At 42.0% G+C, this 18,450-nt stretch overlaps 1 long non-coding RNA gene across 3 annotated transcripts in view; it reads right to left on the bottom strand.

Annotated features, from left to right (window-relative positions):
- Window positions 1-18,450, bottom strand: part of LOC132513859 (uncharacterized) — a 41,321-nt gene that overhangs the window by 13,303 nt on the left and 9,568 nt on the right. Inside the window, exon 3 of one of the 3 annotated variants that reach the window (XR_009538554.1) lies at window positions 190-318. This is a non-coding gene — a long non-coding RNA (uncharacterized LOC132513859). Of the gene's footprint in view, window positions 1-189; window positions 319-13,365; window positions 14,382-18,450 lie in introns of those variants that run through there. The other 2 variants (XR_009538555.1, XR_009538556.1) reach the window with 2 other exon arrangements.

Below are 18,450 nucleotides of genomic sequence, written 5' to 3'. Positions count from 1 at the left end.
AAGGACCCCACCCAGGTGGAGGATGGTAACTCCAGGCTGTGCACAAGATTGCTGGAGCACCGCCCTGTTACCTCAACACCAACCAATCAGAAGAAACTTACACACCCTGCAGCCCTCACCCCAAATTTTGCCTGTAAAAATTTCTCCCCGAAAACCATTAGGGAGTTTGGGGATTTTTTGCGCACAAACCTTCCGTTCTCCTTCCTTGGCCCTGCAATAAACCTTCCTCTGCTCCAAACTCCGATGCTTCAGTTTGTTTGGCCTCACTGCGTGTCAGACACACGAAATTGCATTCCACAACAGGGATTATAATTGGATCTTCAAGAGAAGGAAGTAAAAGTTGGAATTGCATAAAAATGGAGCCCTAGGGCTTCCCTGGTGGCGCAGTGGTTGAGAGTCCGCCTGCCGATGCAGGGGACACGGGTTCCTGCCCCGGTCCGGGAGGATCCCACGTGCCGCGGACCGGCTGGGCCCGTGGGCCATGGCCGCTGAGCCTGCGCGTCTGGAGCCTGTGCTCCGCGGCGGGAGGGGCCACAGCAGTGAGAGGCCCACGTACCGCAAAAAAAAAAAAAAAAAAAAAAAAGGAGCCCTACAACAATAGACATTAATACAAAACAGCAATTATAAGAATTTTTACTAAGAGCTTGCTGATGTCAAGCACCATGCTAAGCGCTTATAAAATAATCCATAAGATTATCTGTGATTACAATCCTGGAAAGTAAGAATAAACCATTTTTACAGATGAGAAAATTGAGGGTCAAGCATTAAGTAACTTGTTCTAAAATAGAGGAAAAAGTGGCAGGACAAGGATTTGAAACCAGTTTCCAAACCTTATTCTTCTGTTAATCCCGTTCTCAACTGGAGATTGGAGATAAGGGTGGCAGGGGCAGCAGTCTAGAGAAGCTTTCAGCATCACCCGGAACTACTGGAAAACCAGGAACTCCTCCTATTCTCAGGAAGCCCTTTCCTAAAGCCCTCCCTTTCCCTCCTCCCCCACCCTTTCTCCCACAATTCCCCCTGCAGCCATTCAGGCTACAACTCTCTCGATACAATAAGGCTGAAGCCAGAGGGGGAGTCATGCAAAGGCTGTCCTAGACACATAAAATTAGAATCCCAATGTGGGATAGGGCTTCCCTCGTGGCGCAGTGGTTGAGAGTCTGCCTGCCGATGTAGGGGATGCGGGTTCGTACCCCGGTCAGCGAGGATCCGTACGTGCCGCGAAGCGGCTGAGTCCGTGAGCCATGGCCGCTGGGCCTGCGCGTCTGGAGCCTGTGCTCCGCAGCGGGAGAGGCCACAACAGTGAAGGGCCCGCGTACCGCAAAAAAAAAAAATATAGGCAGGAGCTTGAAAATCAGTTAAATATTTAGTTAAATGAAAATAATTGTTGTAAATATGGTTACTAAATTGAATGCAAAACTCCAAAGCCAAGTCTTGAAAAAGAACATTTATATAATAAATATAGCATAATAATTGAGTTTTATGACCCCAGATTATATTAGTAAAGACAGGAATTTGTGAGATGTAAAAGCGAAAACAAAACAAACAAAAATAAAACCCATTAATTGTTAAATGGATGATGTAAAAAATTACTTTTTGCCTTCATTTAGACAACCAAAGAAGCATGGGTTCAGGGCTACATCTAATAAACTTAGAGGCAATCACTACTAGAATTAAGAACCACCTTCCAAATTACCACCAAAGAAAAGAAAACAAAAGCACTGCAAGTGAGAAGAAAATGTGGAAAACAGCAAATAAGCCTAAAAGAGAGTATGAAAAAGATTCCAGAAATAGGAGCAAATGCACCAGTTATTATGCTAATTGTAAATGTTTTACGCTCTGTAATAAAAAGAAGAGTTGCTCACACTGGGCTAAAAGCAAACAAAATATGATTATGTGCTGCTTATAAAAGACAACCTAAAACATAATTACACAACAAAGGTTAAAACTAGGGAGTGCCCGGCGGTCCAGTGGTTAAGATTCCGCGTTTCCGCTTCCACTGCATGCCGTGTGGCGTGGCCAGAAAAAAACAAAAACAAAAGACCAAGTTAAAATTAAAAGGGTGAATAAAGACATATCAATCAAAAGTGGGAAAAAGAAAACATCAATGGAAAATATTACTAAACAGAGGATTCAAGACAAAAGCACTATTCAAAATGAATGTAGATTTACAAGCGTAAAACAATGAAAAACTCAAAGATCTTTTCACAAGGAATAAGTTTACTGGACTTAACTGTATAAAAATGTAAATGGTTGAATAGCTAAAACAACATAATCGGCTGAAAAGGTAAATAGTAAAAGAGAAAAATATTTTCAAAAATGAAACACAAGGTTAGTAATGTAGCTTTACTATATAGAGTTCGTGCAAATCCCTGAGAAAAATATTAATGCAAAGATAGACAATTCAGAAAGAAGGAAACTGAATCAATCTAAATCAAAGAAATTAGAAATGAAATAACTGGCTTCTCTCACATTAACCATTAAAAAAAATCCCAGCAAGAGCACTGGTGGAAATATAAATTGGTATCCAATTATCTGGACATGATTCTGACACAAGCTCTCTGGAGCTTTTAAAAGGTTCATTCCTGGGCTTCGCTGGTGCCGCAGTGGTTAAGAGTCTGTCTGCCAATGCAGGGGACAAGGGTTTGAACTCTGGTCAGGGAGGATCCCACATAACTAGACCCGTGAGCCACAACTACTGAGCCAGCAGTCTATAAATTTATTTATTATTTATTTATTTATTTATGGCTGCGTTGGGTCTTTGCTGCTGGGTGTGGGCTTTCTCTAGTTGTGGCGGGTGGGGGCTACTCTTTGCAGGGCACGGGCTTCTCACTGCGGTGGCTTCTCTTGTTGCGAAGCACGCTGAGCCAGCACTCTAGAGCCCGCGGGCCACACCTGCTGAGCCCGCGGGCCACAACTGCTGAAGCCCGCGCACCTACAGCCCGTGTTCCACAACAAGAGAAGCCCGCGCACCACAATGAAGAGTAGCCTCTGCTAGCCACAACTAGAGAAAGCCTGCGTGCAGCAACGAAGACCCGATGCAGCCAAAAATAAATAAATTTATTTAAAAAATATATATATATTAAAATGTTCATTCCTTTTGAAACAATAACTCCACTTCTGGGAATCAAATCAAGCCTGTGGACAGAATCAGAACTGCCAGACCAAGATTTATGTAAGAAGATGTTCAGGAAATTATTTTATTATTATTATTTTTTGCGGTATGCAGGCCTCTCACTGTTGTGGCCTCTCCCGTGGCGGTGCACAGGCTCCGGACGCGCAGGCTCGGCGGCCATGGCTCATGGGCCCAGCTGCTCTGCAGCATGTGGGATCTTCCCGGACCGGGGCACGAACCCGCGTCCCCTGCATTGGCAGGCGGACTCTCAACCACTGCACCACCAGGGAAGCCCCTATTTTTTATGATAGAATTTTGAGAGAGCCAGAATATTAAATGATGGTGGAAATTTTTAGAAAAGTATGGTATATCCGTAAGACTAAATATTCTGACTCATCAAGATTGTATTTGAGAAGTTGTTATTGAAATAAAGAAATGATGTATGGTATAATGTTAATATTTTAAAAAGAAGTATGCCATATTCTATAAACTGTATAGTAAATTGCATACATAGTATCATCTCAAATAAATTAATAGTGCTTACCTTTGAGCAATGGGATTATAAGGGTTTTTTTGTTTTTTTTCTTTAGAATACTTTTCTGTATTTTCTCAACTTTCTACATTGAGAACAGGTTACTTTTATAACCAGAAAAAATCTGAGTAGTTTCTTCAATAAATGGTGCTGGGAAGACTGGACATTCACAGGCCAAAGAATGAAATTGTACCCACATCTTATACCTCTTACAAAAATTAACTTGAAATGGATTAAAGACTTAAATGTAAGACCTGAAACTATAAAACTCCTAGAAGAAAACAGGGGAAAATCTCCTTGACATGGGTCTTGGCAATGACTTTTTGGTTATGACACTAAAAGCATAAGCAACAAAAGTGAAAATAAACAAGTGGGAATACATCAAACTACAAAGCTTCTCTACAGCAAAGGAAACAATCAACAGAATGAAAAGGCAACCTATGGAAGAGAGAAAATATTTGCAAACCATATATCTGATAAGGGGTTACTATCCAAAATATATAAGGAACTCATACAACTCAGTAGCATAAAACACAAATAATCCAATTTAAAAATGGGCAAAAGTCCTGAATAGACATTTTTCCAAAGAAGATATACAAATGGCCGTTAAGTACATGAAAAGTGCTCAACATCACTAATCATCTTGGAAATGCAAATCAAAACCACAATGAGATATCATCTCATACCGTTAGTATGCTTATTATCAAAAAGACAAGAGAAAACAGTGTTGGGAAGGATATGGAGAAAAGGGAACCTTTGGGCACAGTTGGTTAGAGATGGAAATTGGTAAAGCCACTGTGGGAAACAATATGGAGGTTCCTCAAAAAAATTAAAAATAGAACTACCCTATGATCCAGCAATCTCACTTATGGGTATATACATCCACAGGAAACTGAATCACTATCTCGAAGAGATATATGCACCCCCATGTTCACTGCAGCATTGTTTACAATAAACAAGACATGGAAACACCCTAAGCATCCATCAATAGGTAAGTGGAGAAACAAGATGTGGTATACACGACGGAATACTACTCAGCCATAGAAGAGAAGGAAATCCTGCCATTCGTGACCACCTTGAGAGCATTATGCTAAGTGAAGTAAGTCAGATAAAGACAAGTACTGTATGATCTTACATGTAGAATCTTAAAAAAAAGCTGAACTCAAAGAAACAGAGAGTAGAATGGTGATTGACAGGAGCGTCTGTGGGGGGATGGGGAGGCGGCGGGAGGAGAAATAGGGAGATGTTGGTCAAAAGGTACAAACTTCCAGTTATAAGATGAATAAGCTCTGGGCATCTAATGTACAGCACGATGACTGTAGTTAACGATACTATATTATATACTTGAAAGTTACCAAGAGAGTAAATCTTAAATGTTCTCACCACACACACACACAAAAGGTAACTATTTGAGTTGATAGATGTGTTAACTAACCTTATTATGGTATTCATTTTACAATATCTACATTATCAAATCATCATGTTGTACACCTTAAATGTATACAATGCTATGTCAGTTATAGTTTAGTAAAGCTGGGAAAAAAAGAGAAAAACGCAAAAAGTACAATAAAACAAGCTTTAGATTATAAAATAATTTTTAAAAAAAGGAAAACTTCTGAGTAGAAACAAAGCATTCCACTCTGTGAAATCCTTAGTTATAGCCCTGTTTTATTAATCAGGATTCTTTGCACAGAAACTGCCGCTGGCCAGCTTGAGCAAAAGTTAATTTGTTGCAAGGATTCAGGAGACAAAAAGGTTTGGAAAAGCCTGTTTAGCACTGGAGTGATGTGATAAATAACCTTTAACTAGTCTTCATATTCTTATATCACCCAGGCTTCAAAGATATGGGAGAGGGTGTCCCATGGTCTAGCCTAGGTCACCTGCCCGCATCAGGGTGAGGGAGCTGGCCCATTAACTTCCACCGAAGGAGGCACATATCACCTCTCTCCAAGACAGGACAGAGTGGGAGAAAGGTGAGCACCCAAAACTAGTTAGGGGGCTATTAGGGAGATTAAATCCTGTTGACCTGAAATGTGACATCACCACTCTCTCTCCTGTCGATAACTTTGCTTCTGAAGTATCTTCTCCATCATTCCTCTCCTATTCAGTTCTCATCTCCCTGAAATGAGGCCACTCTCCCCCCATTCCCAACTTTCTCACTCAAGTCACCGATAGAACTGACTGTTAGATCCAATGGATGTTTCTCAGGCCTTATCTTTCTAGATATCTTAGTTTGGGTTCCCCTAAAAGTAGAACCTGAGGCAAGAATTCCAGTGTAAGTGGTTTATTTGGGAGGGGATCCCCGGAAATACAGCTAAAGGAGTGAAGAAATGGGAAGGAAAGGGAAGAAAGTCAACACAGTGTGTGTTATCAAACAAGTTACGGCTATGGGCAAACAGACCTTAATCCTGTTCCAGGGAACTCTGGGAAATAGCGTAGAACACGCATCTCAGAGTTACATCACTCAAGGGGCAAGGGAGCTGGAGTAGTGGTACACCAGCTTCTGTCAATCATCAGCTGAAGGCTGTTTGAAGGGGAGTGGTATGCCTTAATTCCCTGGCATTTCCAGCCCCCCATATCCATGGACAGAGCAGGTTCTGGAAACCAGAGAAAGTCCAGAATCAAAGAGATGCAGGTTTTGGAAGTTGGAAATCTGGCTGCATACACTGGTAAGAGCTGAGGAAACACGGGCTTGGCACCAACACCATTTGCTTTATTAGACATTTCTGTGTGTTGTTTCACATTGCTCACGAGGCTTCTTGAAATTCTTCCTTCCCTTGGATACTGGAACATACGACCCCACTGGTTTTCTGCCCTCTTCTCTTGCCACTTCCTTCCATTCTTCTTCAAAGGCTCCTTGTCTTTTTTCCTATACTTAGATATTGGTAATAAGCCAACTGTTGTCTTCTCATCTCACACAATCTCCTCATCGACCTCAACATATCCTTGCCATGGAGCCCATCTATAGACTCACTGATCCAGATGACTATTTCTAGCCCTCCTCTCTTTTGCGGAGTCCACACTCAACAGCTTAAAAATCTCTCCACTTGGATCTCCCGGGAGCACCTTAACCCCAACAGGTCCAAAACATACCTCTCCGAATCTTCTCTTCTCTCTAAATCTCTCTCTCCTGAGTGCCCTCTCTCAGAATGGCAGCACCATCCATCCAGTTTCCCACGCCAGAGACCTGGGATCATCCTTCTTTTGTTCTTTCCTCTCCTCACCTCTGATGCCTAATTGATCACAAAGTCTTAGCCATCCTAACTTCTAATCTCTTTTCTGCGCTCTCTACCTTTAAGGCAGACTACCTTTATGCACCACAGTCCATAAAGGCTAGGTATAGAAGGGACTCCTAGCTTTCTCCCCAACATTCTGTTGGCTCCGTTTGGGCTCATTTCCAGTCCCTGAGTCTTTGTTGACTTCAGTCCTGCCCCTTTGGCTTGGAAAGACCTCAGCTTCCCTGGCTCACCTCAAAGTGTTTGCTGTAGCCTTAGAGTTGGACTTATCCCCAGGAACTTCCCATTCTTGGTAGGATTCTGAATCAGCTGGGATTAAGTTTGGTTGTGAATTATCAAAATCCAAAACAACTGGGACTTAAATAGGCTAGAAGTGTATTCATCTCTTATACATTAAAAAAAAATTCTGCGAAGGAAATCAGTCCAGGGCTGGTGTGACTCCCTCCCGCACCCCCCATAGTGTCTCAGTTTCTGCTTCTGAGGGAACCCAAATTAAGACAAAAGAATAAAAAGTCACTTGGAGCATTTGATTGAAAATAACAATTCCCCTGAGCACAGTTCTTTCACAACTTGGTTAAATTTCAGGTGTACATAAATCTGTGGAGGGTAGAAGCCCTAGGAAGGTTTTCAATGAGTTACTTCTTCTCCATGTGGAACTATTACATGACACTGCTATGCAGCAGCTTACAAGAAGCTCTGTTCTGAGAGAATCAGAGAATGTGACTTCTTCTTTCTGGGGTTCCCGGGGACACCCCTGCCCACAATTCCTGCCAACACCACCACCACCAGGCTCTAACTTCTCAGCATCTTTCCTCCCCCACTTCCCCTCAGGCCTACTTCATTCGGAGCCCAGCAAGCAGCTCACTGGTTTCCCCAGGGTCTTATCCCACCCAATCTAAAACTCACCCATTATCCGAGGTAGGTGTCTCTGAGCTGTCAGGGTCCTGAGAGCTGATAGCTGAAGCACTTGAGGAGGTAAGAGTTGATAATAGCATGCTGAGTTCACCCCACCCAAGGAATATTTACTTCTTAATGGGAACAATCTTGAGCCAGTGTTTTTTCACCACGTGGCTCAAAGACAGTGGTAATTATCAGAACAGCACCCTAGGGTAAAAGGATGAGGCTACTTATGGCCCCAGGTTACCAGGGCAGGGATTCTGGCCAAGAGCCCCACCCTCTGCCTTAGGCCCTGCTGGCTGCTCCAAGGGCTGAGGGGCTCTCGATCTCAGCTACATCTGCGATCCACACCCTCACACTGGTAGAGAAACAACTTTACGTGACTGAGGAAGGATGGTGCCAGCCTGTTGCCCAGGTGAAGGTGCAAGATTGAGAAACAGTGCCTGAAAACAGGAAAATGTGGTTTTTTGTTGGGAAAATTTCCAAAACTACATAAAAGCAGAGACGACAAGTCACCACTTCGGACTTATCACCCAGATGCACCAACCGATACTTTGCTCTTCTCGTTTTATCAAGTCCCCACTTTTTTTTGCGGGGGAGGGCAAGTCTTCTCTAAAGCAAATCTCAGTTATCATGTCCTTTTGACTTCAATATGCTTCTCAAAAGGAAGGAAGGAAGGACAAAATGAAGGAAGGAAGGAAAAGGTTTTTCTTGTATGACCACAGTGCTGTTAACACAGAATTATTAACGATTCACAAATACCAGCTATCACGTAGTCCATATTTAAATTTTGAGACAACTGGGAAAACAGAGGAGTACTTTTTAAATGGTGGGACTTGTTTTTCTTTTACAACATCAGAGCAGACAGAGTTATAGGAATAAATTAGGAGAGCAGAGATTGTACCCTCTTAGACCCTCTCCAAACATCCATTTGACCCAAGCTAAGGTGGTGGAGTCTTGTTAAGCTGAAAAGGCAAATTTTCTCCTTATACTTCTTCAGTCCAGAAAAAAGTAAAGGTGCTCTTCCCAGTTTTCGCCCTGTGCTCCTATTCACAGGATTTTGTAAGGTACTGGAAGGTTACTTCTACCCACCTCCAAGGGCTCATATCAGTCTCCCGCTAAAACAATGTGAATAAAAGACTCCGTTTACATTCTAAGGGGGAACATTATGGTGCCCACTTGTCGTTCTTTATATCAAAGACTCAGGGAAAAAATGATGAGGATTTGTACATTTGTACATTAGCCAGGAATTGTCCATTAACTTTCTAAATGATCCAGTCATAGTCTACTGAATTTGGAAGAACTGCCGAAGATGAAACGGCTTTTCCTGCTCAACTGGAACTAAGGGAAAGTGGTTTGGGACAGAGAGTGACAAGTCAGGGAAAGATAAAAATCAGGACAACTCCTACCAGCTTGCCTAGAAACAAGTTGGCTTTAATTTTATCTGATAGCACTTCTCCTTGCTCGAAATGAGTGTTTTCTAGTTAGAGCTAACATTTAAAAATTTTCCTTAAGTCCCAGGCTCTATTCTCAGGACTCACTATATGAGCTCATGTCATCCTCACAACACTCTGAAGTAGACTTAATTATTCTTCTCACTTTTACAAATAAGAAAACAGAAGTGCAGAGAAGTTAAGAATAACCTGCACAAGATTACATAGCCAGTTATAATTGGAAGAGGTAGGGCTTGAACACAAGGCATCTATCTCCGGCCTGCGTTCATAACCACTATGTCGTATATACCACCTCGGGATGAAAAGCTGTGTTTTTTTGTACACATGGTCTCATCTGATATCATTGCTTACTTCCACCCCAACACTTCTCACATTGTCCTATGTAATCTCTGCTTACTCTCCTGTTTTTCCCAATAAAGTTGTGAGCTCCTTGAAAGCAAGGGCTGCTATGTCCCTACAGTGCTTAGTAAATGGCAGGCATCCATTAAATGTATGTAACAGGACCAGGACTCACCCCCAGTGCAAAATCTAACAGAGCTCCAAAAAACTCAGCAATAACACGAGTAATGGTTTAATGAAACGTTTTTTGAAAAATCAGAGACTTTCCAGGCCGTCCAGTGGTTAGGACTCTGCATTTCCACTGCAGGGGGCAGGGGTTCAATCCCTGGTTGGGGAACTAAGATCACACATGCCGCGCAGCTCGGCCAAAAAAAAAAAGGTGGGGGGGAAGGAAAACCAAAATCAGGATCAGTCACAGTGCCATGCTAAGCCATAACAGAACCTGAGGCCAAAGGAAAAATCAGCAACAGTGATCCCATCTTTTTTTTTTTTTAATTAATTAATTTATTTATTTTTGGCTGAGTTGGGTCTTCATTGCTGCCCTAGGGCTTTCTCTAGTTACAGCGAGCCAGGGCTACTCTTCGTTGTGGTGCGTGGGCTTCTCATTGCGGTAGCTTCTCTTGTTGCAGAGCACGGGCTCTAGGCGCGCAGGCTTCAGTAGTTGTGGCATGCGGGCGCAGTAGTTGTGGCGCAGGGGCTTAGTTGCTCCGCGGCATGTGGGATCTTCCCAGACCAGGGCTTGAACCCATGTCCCCTGCATTGGCAGGCGGATTCTTAACCACTGCGCCACCAGGGAAGCCCCTCCCGTCTTTAAAATATTGATGTTTTGGTCATAATAGGTTTTTTGCATTAATTTTGATTTCTTTAAAATATTGCATTAAAATATTACTTTTCTTGATTATTGAGGTTTTTTTGTGTCCCCACCCAACCCCCCTTAAATTTTGCTCCCAAGGTGAGCGGCTCACTTGCTTCATCCTAGTTTAGGTCCTGGGTATAACTGAATAAATGGCTGAGTTCACACACCAGTGTCTACATTTTACAGATGGGAAAACTGAAAACAAGGTGCAGCGAAGTGGAACACTTTATTCAAGGCCACACAACTAATTGGTATTAATTCTTTTGGAATTGGAACACAGACTTTGTAACTTCTGGTATCTCAAACTTAGTATCTTAAAAATGGAATTTATGCTTTAGCTAAGAATGATGAATAGCAAAAATAAACGAAGTTCACAGGTAGGACAAAAATGTGACCCAATGGTTTTAAAGGTTGCGCTAAACTGGATTATCAGCTACTCACATATGATAATATTGAAAAAACATGACTATTGCCATCATTTTAAAAGAATTTATAATCATGAATTCATTCAACAAACATTTATTTAGTACCTACCGTGGAGATTTCTCCTTTTTTATTATTTATTATTTTTATTTATTTATGGGCTGCGCTGGGTCTTTGCTGCTGCGCGCGGGCTTTCCCTAGTTGCAGCGAGCAGGGGCTACTCTTCTTTGCTGTGCGTGGGCTTCTCATTGCGGTGGCTTCTCTTGTTGCGGAGCACAGGCTCTAGGCGCACGGGCTTCAGTAGTTGCAGCACAGGCTCTAGAGAGCAGGCTCAGTAGTTGTGGCGCACAGGCTTAGTTGTTCCACGGCATGCGGGATCTTCATGGACAAGGGATTGAACCCGTGTCCCCTGCATTGGCAGGCAGATTCTTAACCACTGTGCCACCAAGGAAGTCCTCCTTTTTTATTTTTTTAAATTTTACTTATTTTTTTTTAAGATTTTTTTTTAATGTGGACCATTTTTAAAGTCTTTATTGAATTTGTTACAATATTGCTTCTGTTTTATGTTTTGGTTTTTTGGCCGCAAGGCATGTGGGATCTTAGCTCCCCGACCAGGGATCGAAACTGCACCCCCTGCATTTGAAGGTGAAGTCTTAACAACCGGACCACCAGGGAAGTCCCCCTTAATTTTCTTTTTAATTTTTAAAATTGAAGTATAGTTGATTTACAATGCTGTGCCAATCTCTGCTGTACAGCAAAGTGACTCAGTTATACACATACAGACATTCTTTTTTTAATATTCTTTTCCATTATGGTTTATTACAGGATATCAAATATCGTTCCCTGTGCTATATGGTAGGACCTTGTTGTTTCTTTTGCATTTTTTTTTTTTTTTTTTTTTTTGCGGTATGTGGGCCTCTCGCTGTTGTGGTCTCCCCCGTTGCGGAGCACAGGCTCCAGACACGCAGGCTCAACGGCCATGGCTCACGGGCCCAGCCGCTCCGCGGCATGTGGGATCATCCTGGACCGGGGCACGAACCCGTGTCCCCTGCATCGGCAAGCGGGCTCTCAACCACTGCGCCACCAGGGAAGCCCTGCATTTTTTAATAGAATCCCTACTAGGCCATAAGATGACCCCAAAACACAGGTAATCAATTAATTTGTTAGATAAGCCTCTGGATAAACCAGCATTAATTGAAATGAATATATATACGTACATACATATAGTTGCTACTTTCAATGAATAATGGAAAAGACAAATATAGCACCATATGTTAAATCAATAAAGCTTAAAGTCATAGAAGACATTGTTTCTAGGAAATTCTTTGCGTTTGCCTGAGTCATCTGAGGTTGGTTATCTCAATTATTTCAAGCAGGTTGTTAATGAGGTCACGGCCATTGACCAACAGTCCTAAAAAGCCCCTCAAAGAGCATGTCCTGCTAACAATGACTCATTCATTAAACAAACATTCACTGAGCACCTACCATGTACCAGGTTGTGTGTTAGATGCTGGGGATGCAGCGATGTGGAGTCAAAGCCTGTTTGGAAGTGTGGTGTAAGTGGGAGAAGGTCAACAGGCAAGAGTTCAGAGGTCTATCAAGAGGGTTCTTGGAAGACTTCTCAGAAGGGCAAGCAGCATGCCAGTTTGGAGTTGGGGTGTTTGAAAGGGCCCAAGAGGTAACTCTCCCCGACCTGAAATCTGAATTACTTATAAAATAAAACAAAGAAGTTGGCAGGTAGAGACAAAAATATTAACTTTATCCCTGATATAGCAGATATTAGAGAACGTAGCTTATATCTGCTAACAAGAGAGCTTCCCAATCAGAATTAGACTGACCCACCCACCCAGCATTCCTGGACCAGGGCAGACCTTGCCCACTGCACGGACAGAGCCTGCCTCTGGGGCACTGGAAGAGAATGGTGGCTCACTGGGGCAGCTTGTACCCGAAAAGTTGGGATTAGACAATGCTTGCCCATATATTGTGTGTATGGTATAAACCGTGATGTAAATGTGTAAACGTGTATAAATGAACTTTAATCTAATCCTTAGAGGTGGTTAGTTAGCGTTTGAATCCATATTCCAGAGTGATTTAAGCACTACAAATGTCATTATTTAAATCTATACCCAGAGGATTTGTTAATAAATGTTAGAAATAATTTTTCATTGGTGAAATGACTGGTATTTGATACATATATGGCAGGCTAGAAAGATTATACTGGCCCAACTGTCCTCGCATGATAGAAGTGAGGGAGCTCTCTGAGGTCACTTTTATAAGGGCACTAATTCCCATTCATGAGGGCTCTACCATCATGACCTAATCACCTCCCAAAGGCCCCACCTCCTAATACCATCAACTTGGGAGTTAGGTTTCAATACATGAATTTTGAAGGGGACACAAACATTCAGTCCATAGCAGGGACACAAGTTTGTAGCATCATCTCCAATTTCAAAGTACACAGGTAGGCACAATTCACAGAGAAGTATTCAATCTATAAATATTTATTGAGCCATTAATATATAAATAGCAAATTTATAGTAGTAACTCCAGGTGGGAGATTGTATTTCCAAAGATACCCACCACAAACACAAATTTCCAAGGGTAAAATCCTTTTCTGTATGCTATGTATATAGTGCCCAGAAATGAAGGGTTTCTTAACATGTTTCTTATGTTTGGTAGATGATTAACCTCTGCTTAGGCATGTGGTAGTGTCTCAGTAAATACCTGTTGAATAAACGAGGGGATAAATCTAGAAGCATAATACCCCCTGTGTGTTAGTGAGCCATTGCTGTGTAGCAGATTACGCCAAACGTTAGCATCTTAAAACAATAAACATTTCTTATTTCACGGTTTCTGCGAGTGAAGAATCAGGAAACAGCTTGGCTGGTTGGATCTGTCTCACAAGGTTGCAATCGAGGTGTCAGCTGGGATTACAGCCATTCAAAGCCTGATGAGGCTAGAGCATCCTCTTCCAAAAATACTCACAATGTTGTTGGCGAGAGGCTTCAGTTCCTTATCATGTGGGCCTCTTCATAGGGCTGCTCACACATGGCAGCTGGCTTGCCCCAGAACAGATGATGACGATGCGAGAGGCCACACTGCCTTCTATGACTGTGTCTCCAATCACTGTCACCTGGGCCTTATTCTATTCATTAGCAGCAAGTCACTACTAAGTCCAGACCCCATTCCAGGGAAAAGGATTACACAATATCAGGGGATCACTGAGGACCATCCTGGTGGCTACCTACCACACCTTGTGAATTGTTAACTGCGCAAATAGCAGCCTCCAAATGCTCAAATGTGTTCTTTGCTGTGAAAGTGGTTATAAATTGTTTATCAACCTTTCTCTCATAGTTCTGTAAACATGGTAACACTATGACCTCTTTGTTCTTCCAATGCAAAGGGCACTCCAGCAGGTACATGGGTAGCGATACCAACTACATTTGCACTGCAAAGATTCCAGGTAGGTTCAGATGAATTGCTTTGAGGCAGTTTTTGGTTCGTGTCTTTGATGCACAAGATTGTTCCTTGACTAGAATAAAAGTTTAGTTTGTATTTCTCAAGCCCATCTTCACCAACCCAGCAAAGCTAGATACCAGTTTGAGCATTAAAGCAAAAGAACTATTGACTCTGATAATCCATTTTATTTAAACTCTTGGTCTAAGATGACCTGTAAAAACAAGCAAAGTATCGCTATAATCAGGAATTTCTGAGTGAAAGTGATCGGTGCTTGCCAAAGAATGAAATGTGGATTTGCTTCAGGGAAGGAAAAAAAATTTTTTTCTTGGTTCTAAAACACACACACTTTCTCATGAAAAAAATCAAAGAAAGAAAAACTAAATGCTTTTTGCTTGTTAGTGAGTTTGCTAAACAGAGCTTTTGGCTGAGTTAGCTAGAGGCAAAAGTGGTCTCACGTGAATATTTTCTAGTTGGTAAGCCTATATGGCCATTTGATGGGTTAGAGATATGGGCCTTTTGTCTATTTTTAGCCCATTACTTCTGCAGCCTCAGCCAGTGCCTGAGCAACTTCACTCTGTGTGATGAGTCTCTTCATGCCAATTCCACATAAAGCTTCGGAAGAAGCAATTAAATGTTTGTGGTCAGTATTCATGGTAAAGCGGAAAAAACAATTTTCCTCTTACAGATCATTTGAATAAGACTTGATATCAAACAAAGATGACTGAAAGGAAATTTTCCCAATTATGCTGTGGGGTATGAACATTTTCACAGACTTTCCCTAAAAACAGTTTTGCATGGTGGCTGCCAAACCTGGCCCAGATGTTTCACATCAGATGGTATCTCCACCGAGGCCAGGAGAAACTCTAGCTGAATTTCCCTAAACTCTACACCTCCAAGAGCAAATCGATCTTAGTCCTTAGAGTTTTGTACTACCTTGGCCAGTTCTGTGTGGCTGGTAACCTTAGCCACAAACAAAATGCTTTTAAATCATTTCTGTGTAATAATTAGATTAAGATTTGTCCTTTGAAGTCTGCTTCTAGTTGGCATTTTGGATATCACTTAACAAATTTAGACTCTGCTTTTGTGCTCATATGTTGGGCCATGTGGCCATAGGACCTATTAAATTTTTACTTCATTAGTGGATAGGAGCAAGTTTATTAACACCAGTACATCTATGGAGAAAGGTGCTTTTATCGGGTAGTATTTTCTCCTTCTCTTAACCAGCTCTCTTTTGTATCAAATGTTTAAATAACCATTCATGTTGGCCTAGACTAGTACTTCTCAAACATTAATGTTCATATGAATCATGAAACATCTTGTTAAAAACCAGATTCTGATTCAGTTAGGACTGTAGTGGGGCTGAAGAGTCTACATTTCTAATGTATGCCCAGATTATACTGATATTGCTAATTCCCAAACTACTCTGAGTCTCAAGGGCTTAGAGCTAAACCAACTAAGGGCAAAACTGCTTTGCTTTCATAGAAACCCAGTTATTCTTCTTAGGTGAGCAGCCCTAGGATTGAAAAGCAACAGCTTTTTACGTAAAGAATCCCTCTCTCTCTCTCTTTCTCTCTCTGGCACAAGGCAAACTCTTGAATTTCCTTCCAGCTAAATCGGTTTGAACAAAGAAAATACTGTTTGAACCACTTTAGATCGATAAACACATTCCTTGTTTCTAATGACTGTAGTAAGTAATGGAAATTGGATGGACATTTTTAGCAATTGCCTTTTCTCTTTAAAACGTCAGCACATTAGCTGTGGTTTATTTACTTCATTTGAAGTGACCTCCAATTCTGCTCAGGAAACACTCTGCAAGCCACTTCAAGGTATTAATCATATTGAATTTGTGACTGGTTTTTAAAAGGCTTTCTAAAGTCAGTACATTCTCAAGGACTTTCAGTGTCATTTCACCTCTCTCTCCATGTCTCTCTCTCTCTCCGTGTTTCTCCCCCACCTCACCCCCCACCCCCGGCCGGTCTCTCTCTCTCTGTCTCTCTCTCCTAATTGGCCCACGACCTACAGACTCCACAAAGCTTCCCATACTACTAATAATTTAAAATACACAGACAGAGGACGCCCCTTTCTTTAAGGATGCTCCGCCTAGCTTCAAGAAGCAAACTAGCTAAGAGAGTAAGAGAGACAGGGGATGGCGCATCAGCTGTCGGAGGACCAGCAGGCTAGAGTAAAATTCCCTTTGCTTCTCACTGGAGAGTTTCAGGCAATTCCAGAGGACTGGCCACACTCTGCTTGAGACACACTATTTAATTTCACAGAATATGTTCCCTTTTAGGTCTTCCCTGAAGAATGTAGGGTCTGCAGAGAGGGAAAAGCAAATGATTCCCAGTGAATCTCTCCCTTGAATGGGATTTATTTGCCAGGATCTTGCTGAGCAAATACCCAGGACAGAAATAATACAATTTCATAATTTCTCTCTAAGTTACTCCAACGTCTTGGCAGGTCTAGAACATTTAGTTTTTTCATGACTCTATTATTCTTTGAGTTGTAATTTCATGGTTGACTACTTCCCTTACTTAAAAAAAAAAAAAGGTAGTAGCTACCTTTCTGCTACATTACCCTAGACAGAGGAGCCTCAGGAACCACATTGCCAGGGATCAAACCCTAGCTCCTTCATCACTAATTATCTGACCTTAACTTCAGATGACTTAAGTTGCTTTACCTCAGTTTCCTCATCTGAAAAATGGGGATAATAAAAGTTCCTTTGTGGGCTTCCCTGGTGGCGCAGTGGTTAAGAATCCACCTGCCAATGCTAATTCCAAAGCCCTGGTCTGGGAAGATCCCACATGCCACGGAGCAACTAAGCCTGTGCGCCACAAGTACTGAGCCTGCGCTCTAGAGCTCGCGAGCCACAAGTACTGAGCCTGCGTGCCACAACTACTGAATCCAGCACGCCTAGAGCCTGTTCTCCGTCCGCAACAAGAGAAGCCACCACAATGAGAAGCCCACGCAACAAAACAAAGAGTAGCCCCTGCTCGCCGCAAATAGAGAAAGCCTGCGCGCAGCAACAAAGAACCAACACAGCCAAAAATAAATAAGAAATTTTAAAAAAAAGAAATAAAGATGATACACTCTCTTTAAAAAAATAAATAAATAAAAAATAAAAGTTCCTTCTCTATGAGGAGCTTGAAGGAATACGACTGGCTCAGTAAAAATGCTCCAAAAAAGTTACCTATTGGGCTTCCCTGGTGATGCAGTGGTTGAGAATCTGCCTGCTAATGCAGGGGACACGGGTTCGAGCCCTGGTCTGGGAAGATCCCATGTGCCGCGGAGCAACTAGGCCCGTGAGCCACAACTACTGAGCCTGCACGTCTGGAGCCTGTGCTCCGCAACAAGAGAGGCCGCGATAGTGAGAGGCCCGTGCACCGCAATGAAGAGTGGCCCCCGCTTGCCACAACTAGAGTAAGCCCTCGCACAGAAATGAAGACCCAACACAGCCAAAAATAAATAAATAAATAAAAAGCCAAGCATTTGAAGCCCTTTAAAGAAAAAAAAAAATTACCTCTTATTTTAATTCCATTCAACACAATTAACTGCAAAATGTCCAACATGGATCATTGCAACATAACTACCTACCAGGTTCTGTCCAGGTAATTCTAAAAACTTGTCAATTGTCTGCATTAAGTCAATCCAATAGTTTGGTGGTATGACAAGGCAATCACATGTGCCCATAACATCAGATGATAGCAAATGGAGTGGTCTCTACCCACCCTCCCACTCATGAGAACGTAAGTGATAAAAATGCTTTGAAAAGTCGAATTCCCCGCACTGAAAAAACACATACACAATAATAATTGCTATAAACTACTAATATATTACAACCCTGGATTTTATTTTTAGTTTCTGTTTTTCTAAAACCCTGTGTGGTACAGGCCAACCAATATGCAAGTATGTATTAGGTCCACTGCTCTGAATTAGGTACAACGAGAACTTCAAAGATGATATAAGACAAGGTTTCTGCCCTCAAAGGTTTGGCAATCTACACTGGAGAGATCAAGTTGTCTGCAGTTCACTGCAAGGACGGAGAGAGATGCTCCAGTACAGATTCAGAGAGCCATGGGGGGTTTCATAATAATCAAATGTCAACTGAGGCATCCCTATTTAGAACTAAGCTTTACATCTTAAAA

The sequence above is a fragment of the Lagenorhynchus albirostris genome, chromosome X, assembly GCF_949774975.1.
Source record: "Lagenorhynchus albirostris chromosome X, mLagAlb1.1, whole genome shotgun sequence".
Lineage (NCBI taxonomy): Eukaryota > Metazoa > Chordata > Mammalia > Artiodactyla > Delphinidae > Lagenorhynchus > Lagenorhynchus albirostris.
The sequence above is the reverse complement of the archived record's forward strand: the minus strand, read 5'-3'. Positions and strand labels throughout refer to the sequence as shown.